Source organism: Anastrepha obliqua, chromosome 6 (assembly GCF_027943255.1).
Source record: "Anastrepha obliqua isolate idAnaObli1 chromosome 6, idAnaObli1_1.0, whole genome shotgun sequence".
In the NCBI taxonomy this organism is placed as follows: domain Eukaryota; kingdom Metazoa; phylum Arthropoda; class Insecta; order Diptera; family Tephritidae; genus Anastrepha; species Anastrepha obliqua.
This window is the reverse complement of record NC_072897.1, coordinates 58974676-58983789: the sequence shown is the minus strand read 5'-3', so window position 1 is coordinate 58983789 and position 9114 is coordinate 58974676. Positions and strand designations below refer to the sequence as shown.

The following is a 9114-nucleotide window of genomic DNA, read 5'->3' as shown; positions in this document are numbered from 1 at the left end:
CAGATTTTTTTTATTATTATTTACATTGTAACTAGTTAACAAATTAAAAACTAACGAACGATTTGGTTTTAATATTGTATAATAAAACTAAATTTAATAATGCTCTGTACAAGACTTGCAAAACAGTGGGCTACTGCGTGAGCTAGTGCGGTTTTTTTCGTTTCAGCCTTCCTTTCCATTTACCGGGACCAATTAGAGCTGAGGCTTCGCTATTTAGATGGTGGCGTAATCTTTCCATAAGAGACTTAGCATTTATGTTGATCGAAGTGGCAACTGATTCGATGCCAAGGCCGCGTTCGATATTGGTGTTGCGGACGTACCAGCGCATGGTAGTACCTAATTTTGGAATCTTTGTATGGATTTTATATTGGTTGAGCTTGAGCAGCCCCATAGCTGGATCCCATAGGTCCAAAATGGCTTAAGCACCTACATGTATAAAATAATTTTATTGTAAGGAATAAGGCTTGTTGGTAGCACATAAACCAGTACATATTTCTAACTCTTCTTTTTTTCTTTTTAAAGTGAGCATTCTATCTAAGCTTGGTATCTAGTGTCATACCTAAGTATTTGGCGGTGTTGTGGTGCGGGATATACACGCCGTTTATGTGTAGTAGCAGATGTTTGTTTTTTTCTGTTGAGTGAAGCCTAAATGAACCGATTTTGTTTCGTTTAGTTTTATGCGCCATTTAGTGGTCCACTCGGAGATTTTATTTAACTAAATTTGAAGTTTTCGGTTAAGTCAATCTGAATTTCTCCTACCTACAAGATGGCTGTGTCGTCAGCAAAAGTAGCAAAGAGCAATTTGTGTCATTATGCAGATCACCGGCCTTTATTTCCTTAAGTTCGGATTATGTGTCTTCGTATTTTATTCGGAAAAAACAATCTGAGCCCTCCGTGGAAAACTTTGTCAAAGGCTTTAGACATGTCCAGAGGGGTGTAGGGCAGATCGCCTCCTCGAGGTGCACCCTGGGTAACGCCAAATGATCTGCGGCCTTAACGGCCTTAAACCTGAACGGTGACGACCCTGCATTCTTTTGGCATTCTCTATACTCTCTGGACTTGAACTTCGTTTGCTGAGCTGGTGGTTGCGGCATTCTGCCACCTGAGTACGCTGGGGTGAAACTCAACGGAAACGGCTGGTGGGCAAATGTCGTGACTGCCCCCGTCCCGTTAAAACCCTGGCAGGCCTCGGAGTACGTTCCAAACTCGTCGCCATTGGGTTGGTGGTGTAGGTGCGGTTGAGATGACTCCCGCTTTGCGTCCGATCTGGCTCTGAACGCATGCCTCATAAGGGTATGCGTCAACCCTAGCACTGCCTCCCTGCCTCGGCACAGATAACCGTGGGATCACTTAGGGACGACTACACTTTCGAGTCATGGATAGCGACTCCGAGTTAGGACCCAATAAAACAAACATGAATAATAACAACAACAACAAAAACAAAACTAAAATCAAAAATCCGAAAAATTTAGGCGGCAGGGGGATTCGGAGCCGAACCCCAAGGCCTCCTCACTTAAGAAAAGAGGGGCGGAACCGCCTTCTCTAACCAGCCCTAACCGAAAGGCAGACCCGGGGGACAAACCAAGTAGGGGCGGAAGGGTGTCGGAGTCGACGCTCAAAGCGTTATCTGGGTGGGGCTCTGGGGGAAGTCGGAATCGACTTCGAGCACCATCCCAAGGGCGGGTGAGCGGGAACCCGCTTTACGTAGGTAGACGGTCGCTTGCGGAACCGCCTGCGACCCGTAGTGAGGTAGGACTGGAGGGGATGGCCAGTACCAGTAAAGGGTTTTCCCCAAGCTTTCCGGGGGGTTCTGGGACTTCTTTCCATGGGCCCCTTGCTAGGCCTAAACGGCAGCCAGGACAGAGCAGGAAAGCCTTCTCTGACCAACGCATAGCCGCTAAAATCCTGGAATGCTACGGCGACCAAAATGCTTCGCAGGTACCAGAGAAGTATTTAAGGACGCTTGAGTGGGCCAGGATGGTACTTAGTGGGGCAGAGAAAGGCCGAGTGGAAAGGGTGGGTGCGGTAACACCGCCAGTAGAATCGGCAGTGAAGCGGCAACGCTCTCAAGAGGAGGAAATTCTCCGGCCGAAGAAACCGAGGACTAGGGGCGGTCCGCCGAAATCTTTTAGCAAAGTCGCTAAGTGGGCGGGATCCATCACTCTGGGGGTGGTCGACAACAGCAGGGAAGATGGCGCCATTTCCAGGGATGAGTGGAAAATAGTGGCATCGGCCATCTCTGCGGTGCTTATGAAGGTGGTAAGGGAAAACCCTGGACCTCCACCGTGCTGTGAGAGTGCTGGGTGGCACCACGGCACCTTTAAGCGAATTGTGTGTGCCGATAAGCGGTCGGCCTTAATGTTCAGGGCGGCAGTAGCTCTGGTGGGGGAGGTCTGGAAGAGAGCCAAGCTGGAAGCTGTGGACAAAAAGGACCTACCTCTTCGTCCGCGCGCCCGGGTCTGGCTTCCCTCAGAGCCCTCTGCTCCAGAGGATATGGAGAAAATCCTCCGTTACTGTAACCCCAAACTTCCTACGCACAACTGGAAGGTAGTCAAGGTGGAGAAGTCCGAAGGACATTTTCGGCAAGCGCTGATTCTGCTAAATGCAGAGTCCCTCGGGCCTCTCGCTGAAACTAAAGGGATCATCACCTATGGTTTCGAGAAGGTAGTCATGAAGGTTTACCAGACCGAAGCCAGGGGTGATGTCTCTGCAACTCCGGTAATGCTGGGAGCGGATAGGCCCACGGTAGAGGAAGCTCCCGTGGAGATGGATGTGAAATCTGTCATGTCGGATGGGGGCAGTGCTGACGACGCCCGCTCTCTAGCGGGGTCAGTCTTCAGTATAGGGCAACTGTTCGACAGGGTGGAGGAGGAGGGGCTTCTGGCCTCGGATAGTGAGGAGGCTGATCTCAGGATGTTGGAGAAGATTATTGAAGATGAAGATTCTTCAATTAAATCTCCAGCACTCTAAGCCAGCTTCCGCTAACTTACTAATCCACCTTGAGCAAGGTGGAGTTGACGTAGTCCTGATCCAGGAGCCGTGGCTGAGCAGTAGCGGTATCTCTGGAATTAGTACGAAAATATATTTACTAATTGTTCACACTGGTGCAGGTAAACCAAGATCCTTCATACTCATCAGAAAAGAACTAAAAGCATTCATTTTGCCTAATTTCAGCAATGAGGACATTGCCTCTATAAGCCTGGAGAGCACCACCGGGAGACTCTGGCTGATCTCAGCCTATATGGCGGACTATGACGAGATGGAGCCACCTCCGTTACTGCTAAGGGAGGCCCTAGCTGGGGCGAGGCGGAGAAAAATCGACGTCATTATCGGAACCGATGCAAATTCCCATCACACTTGCTGGGGAAGTTCGGATATCAACTCAAGAGGTGAGTCACTTTTTGATTTTATTTAAAGCGAAGACTTAGTTATTTGCAATAGAGGTAAGGACCCAACCTTCATTACGGCGGTTAGGGAAGAGGTGCTTGACCTCACCTTAGCCTCTTCTACACTAAGGTAGCGAATATCTGATTGGAATGTGCTCTGCGCTCATTCTTTTTCGGATCACAGATACATCCAGTTTTCTCTGAATCAAACCAAACCGATTAGATCCTCCTACAGGAACCTTAGATGCACAGACTGGGACTTATACTGCAGAAGCCTGCAGGTCTTCCTTCCGGAAGCACCGCAAGAAAACGCGGATCTCTCGGAAGAATCTATAGAGCTCTCGAGAGCTCTGCTCCACTAAGACCGCCCCCCAAAAAGGAAAAGCCGCCTTGGATGACAACCGAGCTCACGGAAATCAGGGCTTCATGTAGGCGGCTCTTTAATAGAGCCAGAAGACTTAAGTCTCCCTCGGGATGGGAACTGTACAAAGTAGGACAGGGAATTTACAAGTCCGAAATTAGGAAAGCGAAGCGAGACTCATGGCGGAGATTCTGCGAAAGCGTGGAGGGCTGTCATGAGTCCGCGAGATTCAGACGTATTCTCTCGAGGAATTCCACACCTATGGGGTACCTGAAAGACAGCTCGGGGTGCTGGACCATGAGCAGCGAGGAGTCACTCCGGTTAGTCCTTGACGCCCATTTTCCGACAAATCCGGACTCGCTTAGTATCGGCTTCGATAGGACGCATAGCACTCCACGCACCCACCCCCGCTGGCTGAATAAGCGACGCCTGGCTTAGACGATTGACTCTTTCAAGCCCTTCAAGTCACCTGGGCCCGATGGCATTATACCGGCTCAACTGCAGAAATCTGCTGAGGTATCTTGTCATTGGCTGCTTCCTATCTACGCGAGCTGCATAGATAGGGGCTACATACCCAGATCTTGGAGGGCTGTGAGAGTAACTTTCATACCCAAGGCAGGAAAGATTTCACATGTATCCCCTAAGGATTTCAGGCAAATCAGTCTCTCCTCGTTCCTGCTAAAAACCATGGAGAGGCTGATTGATCTGCACATAAGGAGTTAAATACCTCGGGGGCGTTTATCGTACGCTCAACATGCTTACTGTAAAGGCACATCGGTAGAGTCTGCTTTGCATACAATTGTTAAGGACATCGAGGTGTCCCTCCACCAGAAGGAGTTCACTGTGGGTGCCTTCCTCGACATTGAGGGGGCATTTAATAATGTCCTCCCGGAGGCAATCACCAGGTCGCTAGTAAACTAGGCGTCGGAACCGAACTCATAAGGCTTATCCACACGATGCTTACCGATAGAACGGTCGTGGTAGAATGGGCTGACACCTCTCTCCGCCGGCAAGTGAACAGAGGCACTCCGCAAGGCGGTGTTCTCTCGCCACTACTCTGGGTTGCCGCACTTAACGGTCTTCTGGAGGAGCTGGAGGGAGGTAAGTTGATTGCCTACGCGGATGACGTGGCACCTATTGTCAGAGGCAAGTTTCTAGATACTCTGATGGAACTGATGCAGGGTTATCTGAATCTAGTTATAAATTGGACCGCAAATTGCGGCCTATCGATAAATCCTCTGAAGACGGAGCTCGTCTTATTTACGAGGAAATACAAAATACCAAGAGTGTTTCCCCCTCAATATCGGGCGCTCCGTTGGTGCTCTCTGACAAGGTGAAGTACCTGGGACTCATCCTTGACAGAGGTCTTACATGGAAGCCAAACATTGAGGAGAGAATCAGAAAGACAACAGTCGCCTTGTATGGTTGCAGGGGCGCTATCGGCAAAAGATGGGGCCTCTCGCCTAAAGTCACTTTTTGGCTTTATAACACGATTATAAAACCAATCTTGCTATACGGAATCCTTGTCTGGTGGAACTCGCTAGAAAGGATGGTATCAGTATAGAAGCTATAAAGGTCTGCCCTCATTGGAATCAGTGGGGCTCTCCGTACCACTCCTACTCTAGCGCTTAACGCTATGCTGAATGTGGCGCCCGTGGACATTGTACGAAGAACTACCGCTGCACGCGCCGCAATCAGATTAAGGTGTTCGGGCCATAGGCTAAACTTAAGTTACGGACACTCTAGCATTCTTAAAAACTTTGAGTTCATCCCTACGGGGCTGGACCACTGTACACCCACGCTAGGTCCGAGCGGACCTTTTTCTACTCACATTCCCTCAAGAGATGAGTGGGCGGGGTGCAATATTTGGCGGCAAACATGTTCACCGATGGCTCGAAATTGGACGGGAGGGTTGGTGGGGGAGTATTCCGTAAGGAGCTCCCTATCAAACTCAAATGCAGGCTCCCGGATCACTGTAGCGTTTTCCAAGCGGAGGTCTCCGCAATTAAGGAAGCAGTGGATTGGTTGCTTACCTCGGTAATTACCGTTAACGAAGTAGGGCCCTGGGCACGTTGTTTGTGCGTTCTAGAACTGGGAACTTTGGGCACGGTTTCGTCGCGAAATGACAGAATTGGGGTTCCCCTGAGAACCTGTGGTCTGCTCCTGGAAAGATGGGCCTCGAGTCAACTCAACGAGCGCTGGCTAGTGCGCAAACGTGCAAGGTCGCGAGATCCTTCTGGCCACGGGTAGATCGGGGACGCTCAAGGGAACTTCTAAGGCTAACAAAGCCCCAGCTCTCAAATTTGGTGGGCATCCTTACCGGACATTTTTCGTTAGGTGTTCACGCTGTAAGACTTGGGATTACCTCAAGTCCGTTCTGCAGAAACTGTCTGGGGGACGAGGAATCATCTCAACACCTTCTTCTTAGCTGCCCTGCTCTCGTCTGGCAAAGACTTAGAAATCTGGGCTCCCACTTTTTCGCTACGCCTGCGGATATAGCCGGTGTAAATATCATAAATTTGGTGAAGTTCATTAGTAGCTTATTACGGCTAACTACGAACGCAAATCAGCCCCCGTCGGCGCCGTCGTAAAATGTATGGTCATCACGTATCTAATCCCAAGGCTCCTTCTTCCTTCCCATCTCCTTTCTCCTCACCCATGTATGGCACCACAACGGACGAATTTCTTAACATTTGTCCAAGTGAGCCCTTAAGCTAGGGCAGCCATTTAACCTAACCTAACCTAGACATGTCCAGAAAGTCTGCAGAGCATACCTTTTTTCCTCAAAGGCGTTTTCAATGATGCTAGTAATTCTGTGTACTTTATCAATGGTAGAGTGTTTTGTGCGAAAATTGATGTACTCGTATTATATTTCTTTGCTTAATAATTATGTCGAGACGTTTGGCTAAAAGCTTTTCCATCAATTCTTATATAATATAATTGGTAGGAGCGATACAGGCCGAGTTTTGACATCAGCTTCATGGTTAAGTGGCTGCATTCCGGATGTGCTCAATGTGTCATAGGGCCTAAAGATGCCTTCGAAGTACTCAGCAAAAACATTAGCTTTTTCTTTACTGCTTTTGGCCTAAGAACTGTCTTCTTTTTTGATTGGTGGGTACTATGTTATTGGCTGTGTTTTGTGTATTTCCAGAGCGAGTAATCAGCGCTGCGTTCTTTTGATAAGCCCTTCATCTTGTATCTTCTTGAACATTTCTTTTATAATTTTATTTAGCCATTTTTTGTCAGATGGAGTTGTTGTTTGACGCCATCGTCTACGTACTTTGCGTTTTTTTGCGCCCATATCTTTACTATCTTTGGCATTAGAAGTAAAGGTGTTGCGCTGAACGGACGTGTTTTATTATGCTAGTGTCGTGATTTGATTTTTTAGTTCGATATTATTCTTTTGCTTTTTTTTCTCAATGTTAAAAAATTAGCATTACCTGAGACAGTGACTTTTGCGTTACGCAAAATTTATAAAAAAATAAAAAATTCCAAAATTTAACTTAATTTAATTAGTTACAAACTACAGTAGAATCCATTTATATGACACGTCATAATAAGCGGACGTCATACAAAGCATTTTGTGAAAAAAAAAAAATTTTGCGTAAATATGTATGTATGTATTTTAATAGAAAAACATAGTATGTAACTAATGAAATCAAAATTAAACGTTTATTACGTACACATTATACACATACAAGTGTATTTTTTAATGAATATAACCTGTAATTTTTGTCTGCTTTTGTTTTTTCATTTTATTGTAAAAATAGTCTCTAATACTATTGTGTATAGAAGACATCGCCATGATCAAATTATTGTTTTCAATATTGCTGTTAACAAATCGCGATAATAATTCTACAGCTTTTAATGCCTCTTCTGTGGTAGGTAATGGTTCTTCCTCGACTTCCTCTTCGCGGTCACTTTCAAGTTGTTCCTTAGCATTAATGTTCTGTACGATATTGTCATCGATGGGTTCTTCGGATGTGAAGAGAGCGCTGTCGATGTCAACATAATCTTTCCACATAGCTGGTGCTGCTAAAGAATCTGAATTTAGATTTCGTGACCCCAAAGATATAGGGACATCATCTTCTTCATCAAATTCATGTTCTGATATTTGATTAGGTAAACCGTCGTGTCTTTCAATGAATCCTGCATGTCTGAAACAGTTGTGAATAGTACTTTGTGACGCTTTATTCCAGGCATAATTAACCATCAAAATTGCATTATTTTTGTAGAAGGGTTGTTGTCAGCAAGACTATTAATCATTTTGAGCACAAGGTCTTCTCTAAAATTCATTTAGAGTGCTTGATTATTCCCTGATCCATTGACTGTAGTACTGATGTTGTATTCGGCGGAAGGAAAGCAGGTGTTAAGCAGTAACATTTCGATGTGCCGGGCAATTATCAACCAGCAATAAAATCTTTTTCTTCTTCTTCACCAGATCACGATCCCAATCTCCAAGCCATTTTTCAAAAGTACTGATGTCATCCAAGCTTTACGATTATTAGCATAATCGACAGGTAATGATTTGATCCCTTTAAACCATCTGAGTTTTTGTGACTTTTCAATAATGAGCAATTTCTTTTTTTTTTGTGCCACTCATATTAGCTGCTACCATGACAGTTATTTTATCTTTCGATCATTTGCCTCCACTCCAATTCTCACCTTTAAATTTTAATGTTTTGTCCGGTATTAATTTGTAAAACAGTCCAGTTTCATCAGCATTAAATATCTCATCAAACTGTCCTCGTAGATTCGGCCACACAGTTGTTAACCAGTTTGTTGTTGAACTTTGATCAACAGACGAAGATTCGCCGACACTTTTTCCCGCCACAATGTTATGTCGAACTTTAAAACGACTGATCTAGCTTGCAGAACAATTGAAATCGATAATACCAAAAACGCGCGGCAAAAACGTTTGCCTCTTCTTGTAGCATAGGGCCGCTGATAGGTATTCTTTTGTTTCTCATGGTTTTAAACCACTGAATTAATGCTTCATCAACATTTTCTTGTCGCGATTTTCGAAGCCTCTTCGGTTTCAAAACATTTGAACTGAGCGATTGCTTAATGCGGTACTTGTTTTTAAAAATCATTGAGATTGTCGAATGAGCAACGCCAAATTCCTTTGAGGGATGAGTTCGATTCTTCATTTTCAAATCTGCATATTATTGCACCTTTCTCCTTAACCTTTTAACTAAATAATTAAATTAACAAAACTAATTTTGAGCTATGGAAATCTTTATACAAGTACATTCTGCCAAAAAAAAATATCGGGAATTGTTCATTTAAAAGCGCGCACTTATGTGTTTGTCTAAATTTTTTTTGTTGGAATGTTTGTACAACTGTCCTCTATCGTGTCGAAGAGTT

The 9114-nt window shown here is 45.3% G+C and overlaps 1 pseudogene; it reads right to left on the bottom strand.

Annotated features, from left to right (window-relative positions):
• Positions 1 to 7456: 7456 nt before the first annotated feature.
• On the bottom strand, positions 7457 to 8717 carry LOC129250583 (tigger transposable element-derived protein 6-like; annotated as a pseudogene).
• Positions 8718 to 9114: the final 397 nt, after the last annotated feature.